General features: G+C 35.5%; 1 long non-coding RNA gene across 1 annotated transcript; it reads left to right on the top strand.

Annotated features, from left to right (window-relative positions):
- Positions 1-398: 398 nt before the first annotated feature.
- LOC108361014 (uncharacterized) lies at positions 399-1,396 on the top strand. The gene is made up of 3 exons (XR_001847214.1): positions 399-1,026; positions 1,082-1,117; positions 1,179-1,396. It is a non-coding gene; the product is annotated as an uncharacterized LOC108361014 (long non-coding RNA).
- The last annotated feature ends 12,259 nt before the right edge of the window (positions 1,397-13,655 follow it).

The following is a 13,655-nucleotide window of genomic DNA, read 5'->3' on the forward strand; positions in this document are numbered from 1 at the left end:
TCTGGTATGAACCATGCGCATAGACTCTCCAAAAATCTTATTAAAAAAAGGATGGCGGACTTCTGAGGGTCGCGTGGCTCCAATTGTTGCGTTAGTTCGCGACAAAGGGATTTAGGAAATGGAAAATTTTGCATAAAAACTATCTCCTGCATCGAAAACGGGTCGCTGTCGTCCCTGAGCTCCCTCAAAAGCCGCTTCCTTTCCAGCTTTTGATCGTCTTCCTGAAGCACGGCTGCGCACATAACTAAAATTTGTTCTGCCATTGAAATTAGTCGATTTTTATATTTTATTCACAAATTTATTTAATTGTCGCACTGTATGTTTTTGCCTTGTCAGCTGCCCAAAAGGTCATGACAATAAAAATGACAATTGGCATGATTTGAGCTTTGCTGTGAATACCAACAAATTGCAATTGCCATTTTTATATCAATTGTCATCGCGGTGAGTTTTGTCAATTGTGCGCACGTGCAACGGCATTGTACATACAAACATACATAGTGCACATGCGCATAATATGAGCAAAGGGTTGTTTAGTTGGCAATCTCAGGTCTTTATAGACATTCGAATTCAATGCCAGGTTGTATGGAAATAGTCACGTATGCATTTCTTAAATGTTATGAAATGGGATTGGCTTAAAATGCAAGCGAAACCGTAGACTATTTATTTTTATTACTTCCTGGCACTATAGGTTTAAGTGTTTTTATAGATAAGTTATACATACCAACAATATGTGTAGTGCAACACATATGTTTTAGATCAGTCCCTGCCAGCCACGGCTCACTACTTTCCCCTAAAATTCAAACGATTTACAAACACATTCACAACTTTTTAGTCATCACACCCACACACTTACAAATTTTTTGTTCGAACTGTCAAAAAAATGTCCCTTTGTTAGAGCTACATACCCGATAAGAATTCGTACTCTAATAAGAATTCTATGCGTTAGACCGAGCATGTTAGAAACATCGGAGTTTTGATGACAGTATACATACTGTGAAGAAATGTCACTTTGCGAAAATTTTGAAGGTAAGAATACATATTTAACAATTTTATTTAATTATAATGTAATTTCTTCTTTTAGATTGCAAAACAGTAGCGACTTAGTCACATTCTTAAGGTATGTATTGAGACTTTTTACATGGTTATAAATTTTAATTGATATTTTTGTTTGTTTACAGATTTGGGATTCACCATCAGCACCTTCAACGCTTGCATCTTCATCGCCAAGAGCACCATTAGAACCTTCCGCCCTCAGCTTCTTCATCGCCAGGAGCACCACCAGTACCTTCTACCCTCAGCTCCTTCATCGCCAGGAGCACCATGGGTACCTTCCGCCCTCAGCACCTTCAACGCCAGGTGCACCTTCAAAGTGTAGGTCCAACTTGTCAAATTTTGCAAAGTTGTAAGAAAACTTAATTTTTCTGAACTACCATAAATGATTTGAAACTGTTAATATATATCAAAAGAAAGGTAAACCGATTACCTTTACCTATAAATTGAAAAAGCAACAAAGTCTAAGCGGTAGAAGTTATAGCACTATTTCGGAGATCACCACATCTCCTCATCAGACTTCTTTTTTCTAGACTTCAACAGGGATCGAACCTCCGAATTCGATGTTCAAAGTCAGAAGCGTTAACCACTGAGCTATGTACATCCCGTAAACTCTTGTTGCTAATTCATTTTCCTTATTCAACCAGCTACTATCAAGTGCAGCTGATTTGCCGCTATTTAAACTCGACAGCGTGGTTGTTGTTGTCAATTCCATACATAATTTTTTTAAACGACATTTGGTGTATTTATATGGTTTATTTTTTTTAAGTTTGTTTGAATTTCTCAAAGCTTCTGTAATTCAGGACCTGAAGAAAATAAATAAAATTACTACTACTACTACTAATTACATAGTTTACTCAGTGTTTATTACACAATAATGCGACATCAACCAGCTTCGTCTAATGTTTGCATGCAATTAAATAAACTTCGTTGCCGTTCGGATTGTATACGTGTAAGAAGCCGATTGTGTACATGTGAAAAGCGAATATAGTTCGTTTCCCAGGAAAGTGTTTGGCGGGCATTGTAGCCCTGTTTGCGTACGCACTATCCAGTAAATCCAGTACTAATTTTACTGGTTTTTTACTGGATGTCGTTTTCGTACGCAAAAACTTGCAAGAAACTAGCAAAAGAGGGGAAATTTAGAGAGAAAAAATGACAGCTGAACTTGCAAGTTTTACTGGATAAATTTTTACTAGCAACTATTTGCAAGTAAGAAAAACAGCTGATGGCATGATGCTTAATGTTATTCACATTAACAAAATAATTGTTTGTGGTGCCTTTAGAGCTGCTATTGACAAAATAAACCTATTTAAATTTATAATAAGATGGAAAATACTAGTTTTCTAAGAAAATTGCATCGGAAAATAACAAATTAATCAGCTGTTCATAAAACTAGCAACTTCTTGCTGATTTTGCGTTTTCGTACTTTCTTGCATATTTCACTCATTGGGAGTAAATATTGGCTTACTCTCCGAAATTTGGTTACTGGCAAGTTACTGGATATTTTTTGCTGGAGAATACNTGTATTGAGACTTTTTACATGGTTATAAATTTTAATTGATATTTTTGTTTGTTTACAGATTTGGGATTCACCATCAGCACCTTCAACGCTTGCATCTTCATCGCCAAGAGCACCATTAGAACCTTCCGCCCTCAGCTTCTTCATCGCCAGGAGCACCACCAGTACCTTCTACCCTCAGCTCCTTCATCGCCAGGAGCACCATGGGTACCTTCCGCCCTCAGCACCTTCAACGCCAGGTGCACCTTCAAAGTGTAGGTCCAACTTGTCAAATTTTGCAAAGTTGTAAGAAAACTTAATTTTTCTGAACTACCATAAATGATTTGAAACTGTTAATATATATCAAAAGAAAGGTAAACCGATTACCTTTACCTATAAATTGAAAAAGCAACAAAGTCTAAGCGGTAGAAGTTATAGCACTATTTCGGAGATCACCACATCTCCTCATCAGACTTCTTTTTCTAGACTTCAGCAGGGATCGAACCTGCGAATTCGATGTTCAAAGTCAGAAGCGTTAACCACTGAGCTATGTACATCCCGTAAACTCTTGTTGCTAATTCATTTTCCTTATTCAACCAGCTACTATCAAGTGCAGCTGATTTGCCGCTATTTAAACTCGACAGCGTGGTTGTTGTTGTCAATTCCATACATAATTTTTTTAAACGACATTTGGTGTATTTATATGGTTTATTTTTTTTAAGTTTGTTTGAATTTCTCAAAGCTTCTGTAATTCAGGACCTGAAGAAAATAAATAAAATTACTACTACTACTACTAATTACATAGTTTACTCAGTGTTTATTACACAATAATGCGACATCAACCAGCTTCGTCTAATGTTTGCATGCAATTAAATAAACTTCGTTGCCGTTCGGATTGTATACGTGTAAGAAGCCGATTGTGTACATGTGAAAAGCGAATATAGTTCGTTTCCCAGGAAAGTGTTTGGCGGGCATTGTAGCCCTGTTTGCGTACGCACTATCCAGTAAATCCAGTACTAATTTTACTGGTTTTTTACTGGATGTCGTTTTCGTACGCAAAAACTTGCAAGAAACTAGCAAAAGAGGGGAAATTTAGAGAGAAAAAATGACAGCTGAACTTGCAAGTTTTACTGGATAAATTTTTACTAGCAACTATTTGCAAGTAAGAAAAACAGCTGATGGCATGATGCTTAATGTTATTCACATTAACAAAATAATTGTTTGTGGTGCCTTTAGAGCTGCTATTGACAAAATAAACCTATTTAAATTTATAATAAGATGGAAAATACTAGTTTTCTAAGAAAATTGCATCGGAAAATAACAAATTAATCAGCTGTTCATAAAACTAGCAACTTCTTGCTGATTTTGCGTTTTCGTACTTTCTTGCATATTTCACTCATTGGGAGTAAATATTGGCTTACTCTCCGAAATTTGGTTACTGGCAAGTTACTGGATATTTTTTGCTGGAGAATACAAAAACACAACTTGTTTTAGATATACTACCCTGCAAAAAATTGTGCGACTAATCTCTAAAGAGAGTATTCCAAGATTACTCTCAATCGGGTACAATTCGGCATTAATTAGTCGCAACTAGTCTCATACGTGTACTGTTGGAGATCAATTAGTCCCCAACTCATCTCTAACGGGTACTATTAACGATTTAATGATGTGTAAGCACTTCGTCAATGAAATTTCATGTGCTGCGTTGGCACACAGAGAGAGTGTTCGCCTGACAAAACTGAGCGCCACGGTTCGAATCTCAGCTGGCGCAAATTTTTATTTTTATTTTTTAAAAGTGACTAGTCGCTTTTTATACCCATTCGGGTATAAAGGTCCAGTGGTACAGTGGTCCAAACGCTCAATCTAGCTGGAAAAAAATCATATCTTGGTTTTGCGAAGATGTATCGATGAGAAACTTTGCATGCTGAATGTTTACATCAAAATGGATGTTCTCATCAAAAATAAGAGCAATCGGTAAAATGTGTATCTCATAGTTGTAGCCAGAATAAAATTTGCTTGACTTTATAAAACGTTATGATTTATTGAGAAATAGTTTAAGTGTGTTAAAAAATATTAAATACCTATGTTTTGAATTCTTCAATCAGAATCTACACCACTTTCTGAATCGACTTCTGAGTGTGGAACTAGCCCGTCAGACGCGTCTGAAAGTAATGCTATTACTTCTTCAGATAAAGGCTCTGTACTGCTATAACGAAGAGAAGGTTTGGTTGAAAAAGATGATATAAGAGGATCCGATGATAAAAGTAGATAATGAAAGAGATCGTGCATTGTTTTTTCTCGCGACATTTTTCTTGTATGATTCTCTCGGATATTCCTGAAATCCTTATTTCGAGATTCCAAGGCTTCCTCGGATAACATTCCAATAGGCAGTGCAGCATATTGAATAATGTCTGCCCCATGCATTAGAACTTTGTGAACACTCGATGGCATATAATACCTTGAATACAATTGTATGTACAGCTGTGCTGTCTGCATCGCATAATCTCGAAATGCCTCCACATTAATAGCAAAGCCACAGGACATAGTATTTAAAATTACTGCAAATCTCTTTATTAATTGTTCATCAACACCAGTTATTTCGGAAGCTAAAGCTGGTTGTTGAAAAAATCTTCTAGCCGTGTTGCCGTCATTCGTTGTGCCACATCCCGGCTTAGGAATATCAACCAGCAGGCCCATTTCTTTTTTCAGGCGATCAATAATAATTTTCTTTGTTGCCTCTATTGTTACTTTATCGGAGTCTCCTCTGCTTTGCCATTTTTGAACATTTAGCTTGTACGCAATATGAAGAACACATTCAAAACACCTTATCCAAGCGTGCAATGTTGACAAGCCATACTCATAAAGGTTTTCTTTTGGGTCAAATGTTTCTATTGCACTCAGGTTATTCATAAATTTTGGCGATGCTCCACAAATTCCACAACATTGTGAAGAAGAATTCGCGATTGTCGAGAATATTTTCCCATCAATCATTGTCAAATAAAAATTATGAGTGACATTAATTTGTTCATCTTCTTCAAAAATTTGAGTTGGACCTATCGCAGCTATTTGAGCTTTTACGGCATTTATTTCTTTTTCAACCAATGACTTACTTTCTTTTTCAAAAATAAGTTTGATCGGCCTACAAAATCTTGTAGAGGATGGACGTGGGTTGTGCCAAATAATTTTATTATTTTCTTTGAGTTGCAAGGGAACCAAACAAATTGCAAACAAGAATTCGTCTGTTTTTTTTCGCTACTGTCATTAAACGTTTGCTTATATCGCGAATGGCCGCTGCTGCCATCACATCCCCACTTAAATGTCAAAACAAGCTCATTGCATTTGTAGTGCCTTAAAACTTCTCTTTGCTGCTCTAAAAGTCTTCTTGTAGTGTGATCTACCAAACTTTGCAAAGACACTTCAGCCGATATATCGCAAATTTTGATACCATCTTTTGGATAGCACTCCATTTTTGCCCCCAAGAGTTTATTGTCTGAGGGGTAGATGTTGGCATTGCGACTTTTTGCACCCGAACGCATCAGGTTATACGTGCTTTTCGTGTATCCTCCATCAATATATAAAACTAAAGCCTCATTTAAAGTGTAAGGTACTGGTTCCTTAAAAGAAAAATTTATTTTTTTTTTCATTGCAGACGCTTCTGACGGAGCAGAATTCTCAAACACAAGCTTTGTTCGATGGGCCTGCGTCCACTTTTTTTTCAAAATGGATATAAAAATATAAACAGATTGCCGCACATCTTTACTGTATTCATTATTTTCTTCACTTTGAACCCCGATATAATTGAAAATATATGCTAAAACAGCATTGCTTTTTTCTTTTTGCTGTTTCGTACTACACCAAACATTGTAAAGTTCCCTCCTTGTTATCGGCATTTTCCACTGTGAGGAAAAAAAAATCGTTTAGGCAAAAACTGGCAGCTGATTATGCAAACATTGAAAAGCTGATATAATTGCCTTGACAAAAATTCATTAACCACAGCATAAGTCGGATTAAGTCCTACCCAAAACTTTAATCGAATTTTAATATTGCAAAAATTGCCACGTGCTGGCACCTCATGTGATACAACGAATTGTTATCTAAACAAATTACCACATTCAACAAATATTCATACACAGAAAGAATTACTAATATCTTCGCCTTAATAATTTTTATCCACAGAAAATATACACACTTTTTAAATTACTTTAAAACCACTCCACTTTTTCAAATAAAGATCAACTTTGCAATTAATATTGTATGAACAAACTAAACACCTGTTTTTCAAAGCATAAAGCGAAGCTATTTCAGCGAATTAAAACAAAACAAATATACCGTTATGCACTGTGGACACTTTCTAACTTATAATCAAACAAAATTGTTGTTTCCAAGATTTTCGAAAATTTTATTTTCTTCCAGCTAGATTGAGCATTTGGACCACTGTGGGGCGCGTCTGAAATTTTTTTATGTAAATTGTATTAGAAATGTTAAAATATAGCTATTAAAAATGTATAACAATTTACCTGACTAATTTCTCCCTTTTTAACAGACTTCAAAAAAAGGAGGAGGTTATCAATCATCGGAATTTTTGTTTTATGTATGTTACCGCCTAACTTTAGACCACTTTAACCGATTTCGATAATTCTTTTTTCTGGTGCCTCAGGGGAGGTCCCATACTGGTTTAGACCCGATCATTGGATCATGAAGAGATTAACGGTAATTCTAAATTTTTATATGAGAATTGAAGTCGGTTGTTTTTTTGCTTAAAAATTACTTGTTATTGTAACAACTCAAATATACCGAACCCTACAAAGGAATTAAAATTGCATAAAGTTTATTATGAACTTATTGAAGAGTTAAAATACAAATTTGTTAGTTATCTTAATTGCATGCAAATTTTAAAATGCGACTTCGTCTTCACACCAAAATCGTATTTTTTTATTATTTTTAACCGACTTCAAAAAAGGAGGAGGTTACCTATTCGTAGGGATAATTTTTTTTATGTACATATGTTATCGCAGAACCGATTTCAGAGGTGGTCCTATCCTAATTTGGTTTAGATCCGATTATTGGATCATGAAGAAATTAACGGTAATCTTTAAGTTTTACATGAGAATTGAAGTCGGTTTTGTTTTTAGTTAAAACATTACTTGTTTATTTAAACAATAGTCTTCGAGTGTCTTCTGCAAATCGATAAATTCTTGTAGTGATGTTTTAATTTTTGTTTTTTCTACAAAACCTCTGTGAATGCTAAACATACCTAAACCTAAATTCAAGTACAAACTAATAAAGTGTTCTCATTGAACCATTAACTCGTACCCCACCAAAAATTTCGTTAAACTCTCTTTAAACACCACTTTTATTTGGAGTTTATGCGAATGCAACCCATTTTTTGACCCCATTTGGTTTGTGTCTTTGATAATCCAAACCTGCAACAAACTTTCCGACAATTAGTCTGTTCCCGTACTGCAGGATTTAAGCAGAATTAGCCCGATGTCGTTCTGTGCACATAAGTCTACAATATCAACAATCTAGCGATGCAAAAACCAAAAATGTGGCTCGTTAGAACTTTTTGTGCTGATTTCAACCCTACCAAAATTATCTGGCGAAACTAAAATATAATAAATAATATAAAAAAATCTTTTTAATATACAACGCTTTTATAAATGGACTAAAAAGTNAAAATTCAAGTACAAACTAATAAAGTGTTCTCATTGAACCATTAACTCGTACCCCACCAAAAATTTCGTTAAACTCACGACAATTAGTCTGTTCCCGTACTGCAGGATTTAAGCAGAATTAGCCCGATGTCGTTCTGTGCACATAAGTCTACAATNCTGAACAACATAACCTGTTAAAAAACTAATGACGTTAAAATAAAGGTAATTAATTTGTCTTTCATGTATGTATATAATTTATATGCTTTTTTATATTTTTAGTCCGGAAATACTAAAAAACAAAATAAAANATGTCGTTCTGTGCACATAAGTCTACAATATCAACAATCTAGCGATGCAAAAACCAAAAATGTGGCTCGTTAGAACTTTTTGTGCTGATTTCAACCCTACCAAAATTATCTGGCGAAACTAAAATATAATAAATAATATAAAAAAATCTTTTTAATATACAACGCTTTTATAAATGGNTAAATGGCGTTTATATAAAATTAGTTTTAAAACTGGTTATGGTATATACGTCGCAAAAAAGGCATTTAAATTATGATGAAACTTAGCATCAATAATTTTTTTATCGGTTAAGTAGTTTCCGAGATATTAAACACATAAAAAATAGATAAGTTCAAATTTAACCTCTTTTATTGGCTTTGGTTTTTATTTGCACCAAATAATTTCGGTATGGTTGAAATAAGCTTAAAAAGTTCTATCGATACTCATTTCTTGTTTTTTTTTAGCTAAACGGTTGATATTCTAGACTTATGTGTGTGTGTGTTAAATCCTGTAGTACGGGAGCAAACTAAATGAAAATAAGAAAAAGTAAACAAAAAAATGTCAAATTAAACTCTCGAGTTTCTGAAACACCCCCACTGCGCCCACCTTAGCCAGTACCTGCGTACGCCCATGACTATGGTAAGGCTAAGAATTATGTATGTGTAGGTTAAGAGTTTTTTTGTTATAAATAAAGGCTCTGGGACACCTGAGCGTCAGTTATCTACCAAATCCCTCGCGCTAACAACACTCTATAAGTCACTCACACTCACTGCACTGGTGTATGGCGCGGAGGCATGGACAATAAAAACATCTGATGAAGCGGCTGTTGGAGTTTTCGTGAGAAAGATTCTGCGAAATATTTACGGACCTTTACGCATTGGCGATGGCGAATACCGCAGACGATTTAACGATGAGCTGTATGAGCTTTACAACGATAAAGACATAGTGCAGCAACTTAAAATTCCGCGGCTCCGCTGGCTTGGCCATGTCGTTCGAATGGACAGAAACGCTCCTGCTCTGAAAGTATTCAATGCGGCCGCAATTGTGGTAACAAAGGAAGAGGAAGGCATCATCTGCGTTGGAAAGATCAGGTGGAGACTTTGCTTCCATTGGCATTTCCAATTGGCGCCATTTGGCACAGAAGAGAAACGACTGCCGTGCTGTTTTGGCCTCGGTCAAAATCGCCTACGTGGTTACAGCGCCAATAAAGAAAAAGAAGAAGAGAACACCTACTGCAGACATTCCAGGGATGGTTGTAGGCTGATAATAATTTCGATGTATCAAGGAAGTATGGCATCTCCCATAGAAGTCGAATTTTTCATACCTCATATCTCTGGAAGTAGTTGTCGTAGAGTCGTAAAACTTGGTCTTGAAATAATTGAAATCAATCTCATGCTTATGGAGAAAAGTGGGGGCTATTGAAAAATGGGGTTTGCTGCCTTCCAAAACTATTGAAACTTTTTTTGTAAATACATATGCATGTATGTAATTCTTCGGTACGTGTGTGAACTCCTCCTAAACGACCAAAACGATTTGAATAACATTTTTTATGTGTTTGAGTGGGTCCTTGTATAGTTTAGCCCTGGCATTCAGTAAGCGGTCTCTAGTCACTAATGGTGAACTTGGATTTTGAGACTATTTGGTATTCAGTGCGCTGTCTCACGTCTCTAGTCTCCAAAAAAGTCACTAATTTTTCAGCTGACTAATAAAAAAAAATACTAAATAAAAAAAATATCAAAAATCCTCTACTTTCGAGGAGTACTCGAACCCGGACCCTCTCGACCGGCAGCCTAATGCTTTGACCACTCGGCCATTGCGACTCTTCGGGCGGCGCGGCAAAAGGCATACATAAACGGTATTAGTTGACTCTCTGTGTTTGTTTTCACCACACATTTTTGGTGAACTTTTTGTGACTCTCTCCTACTGAATAGCCAAATCATCTCAAGTCACCAAAATAGTCACTAATTTCTAATCTCAAGTTTAGTGACTTGAGATGAGACTGAATTACTGAATCCCAGGGTAGGTTCACAGCTTAAAACGCCAGGTGATGGTGCAGTCGAGTTATTACTAGAAATCGTATTTATGATCCGATTTGGCTCATATTCGAGACATATAGATATTGGTAACGGTAGGGGCAGGCCCGTCGAGAGGGAGGGGAAAGGGGCGAATCCCCCCGGGTCCGGGCTCCTTGAGCGGCCCGAAATATCAGAACCATAACTTGTTACTAATGTTTTTTTTTTTACAATGTAATTGCTCCTTCGTTATAGGCTTTTGTTATAAATACATATTATAAATATATTCCGATTCGTGCTGATTCTTTCTGACTATAAATTAAAGAAAATGATCATATGGCCCAAAACGCGTAGGTACTGTTACTAATACGTTTTGGCTCACAGTGCTGTTCAAATACCGCTGAAGCTCGCTAAAATAAAACTTTCTGATAGTTTTTCTTATCGCATCAGAAAACATAAGTATGTGGCAATATTTAATATAGCATACCCAAAACATATTGTACCACCTGTTGTTTAGGAGTTATAAATGTTTCAACAGCGGACTGTTACATTACAATTTTTGGAAGCTGCTTTATATTATCGAAAAATTCTGCTCTCCTTATATAAGTAGGGTTGCCAGACGTACTGCTTTTGGGAGTAAACGTACTCCTCTTTATTGTAATGTACTTCCTTGTACTCCCAAAAAAATATCTGGAAATGTACTCCTTTCTTAGTTTTGTACTTCTTTTGTACTCCTTTTTCCAGGGCGTAAAATAATAACTGTTGCACAGGTTTTATTGAAAAATAAAAGGGAACTTTATAGATTTTGCGAAAAAAGTAGTTAATTGTTAATTATGCACAGATTTTACTTAAATTTTATTAATAAGTTTTTAAATTTTAACCTTCATTTGCGTTTACCAGCGGTAAACACTTTGAGAGAAAAGCTCAAGCTGCACGCAAGTCTTCGTCGGTTACTTTATTACATACCGTCACTAGACACGAATAAAGGCGCGGGCTCAAAAAAATGACGGCGAAAAAAGACGCATAAAAAACTTCAGCGTCAAGGACTCTTAACATATTTCGCCGAAGTTTTTCATAAGCATCTTTTTTCGAAAAATTTTTTACGCGTCTTTTTTCGCCGTCAAAACACTAGCGCACCTTTATTCGTGTGTAGAGACGATATCTTCTGTAACCATAGGCTAATTTCCTCCATTTGGCTCCTTTATACTCCGTCTTTTGTCCAACATAAGGCCTCATACTCAGCAATCGAAAAGACTCGGAACTGGTGACTAGGAGGCCATTCATTCCACCAACCCTATACCTATACAGTTTTCTTTTTGTTTTTATACAAAATCTAAGAAAAAATACACATGAAAAAAGCATGTACTTATCTCCCAAAGCTGGCAAATGGAAATAAGAATTAAAGTTTTAAAACTAATTAATAAAATTAAAGTAAACTATTTATAAAGTTAGCAAAAAATACTTTTTTTCGCCAAATCTTTAAAGGACTCTTTTATTTTTCGAAAACCCTTTGCGACAGTTATTATTTAACGCCCTGTACTTTGCCATTCATATTGTGGCGAACACTACTAAGGGCCGGTTGTTCAATGTCTGGTTATCACTACCACTACACTATCGACGATTTCGACATCATGCATGTAACATGTGATCGATAAAGCAGTCGTTGTACTTAATCGGAGCTTCTACCTCCGATTTGTGCTAATCAGACATTGAACAACCGGCCCTTAGTAAGTAAAGTTAAGGGCCGGTTGTTCAATGTCTGGTTTTCACTACTTGCCGGTTAAACATCATTATCGACGTTTTCGACATAATGCATATAACATGTGATCGATAAAGCAGTCGTTGTATTTAACCGGAGCTTCTACCTCCGATTTGTGCTAATCAGGCATTGAACAACCGGCCCTAAGTGCGATAGTGAAAAGGTGTAAGCATGGTCGTAGGCAGGTAGGTGCAGGGCGCTCGGGTATAAAAATCAGAAAAATTATAAAATAAAAAAATTGCCATACATTCAGGAATAGCCTGGAATTCTTTTGTAGAATTAAGTTATTTATTTTTAACATTTATTGTTGCTTTGAAAAGGATTTCTATGATATCCGTGTTTGTTTGTACCTAAATAATGGTAATTTGTAACAATAAATTGCACAAACAAATTAAAACAAAAATTGTACCCCTTTTTTAAGTTCTGTACTGCTTTTTTCTATCGAAAATAGAAATGTACTCCTTTCTCTGTTTCAGAATCTGGCAACCCTATATATAACTCAAGATCTACCTTTTTATTGAACTGATAAAATTAATTTTGAGGTCAATATTTACAACAAATAGTTGGACAGAAAAAGACTGTTACGTTACCTGTGCCATATACATACGTGTAGATTATAATTAGGTTTTTAAATGGCCTGTGGTCTGCTTTATGCAATAAGTCGCATGAATTCAGTAGACTTGCGATTTCACATGTAATCCAAAAAAATTAAGAACATGATAATTATGAATACGGATTTGAAAGTTTCTGTTGCTGTGCAGCTGTAGGCAATTTCAGAAGTAATTTTCTGCGTAGAGCTCGAGCTTGTGCTTACAACTTCGCCAAGATATTGACGTTTTTCGGGGTTAAGTACACGAAAAACATTTGTTTGCCTTATGACATTTAGTACTATTCTTACCACTGTTGCCACAAAAAAATTACCAAAGTCCTCACAAATAAATGGAAAATCCTCAAAATCCGAACAAATTACACAAAGTTTTCTTATTACAGATACGAGTATCGTATACAATATTAGTATTATTAGTACAAAAATTAATTACATTATCCAATTCAATTGGTACATTTGGTCCGCCTACGCGGAAAGGTGTTCTATGCAAAAATACACCCAGAAAAAAGTTTAGTTATAATAACCAAGATTTGGTTATAGTGATCAAGTGGCATAGTTGGATATGGCGAAATAAATATATAGTTCACGAAAGTCTGCAATTTATTTAAGACTTCTAGTTGGGACAAATGTATATTTGTTAATAATTACAAAACGACTACCTTGATTGGACAATATTGTTAGTTGAATAAAATCATTGTTGAGCAAATATAAACAATGCTTTGGTTGATACAAGTTTTCAATTAATTTTGTGAACTTGCTGTAGACTTGAATCAGCTAACCGTTTATTATT

Source organism: Rhagoletis zephyria, unplaced genomic scaffold, assembly GCF_001687245.7.
Source record: "Rhagoletis zephyria isolate East Lansing unplaced genomic scaffold, Rhagoletis_zephyria_1.1 Rzeph_scaffold_00680, whole genome shotgun sequence".
Lineage (NCBI taxonomy): Eukaryota > Metazoa > Arthropoda > Insecta > Diptera > Tephritidae > Rhagoletis > Rhagoletis zephyria.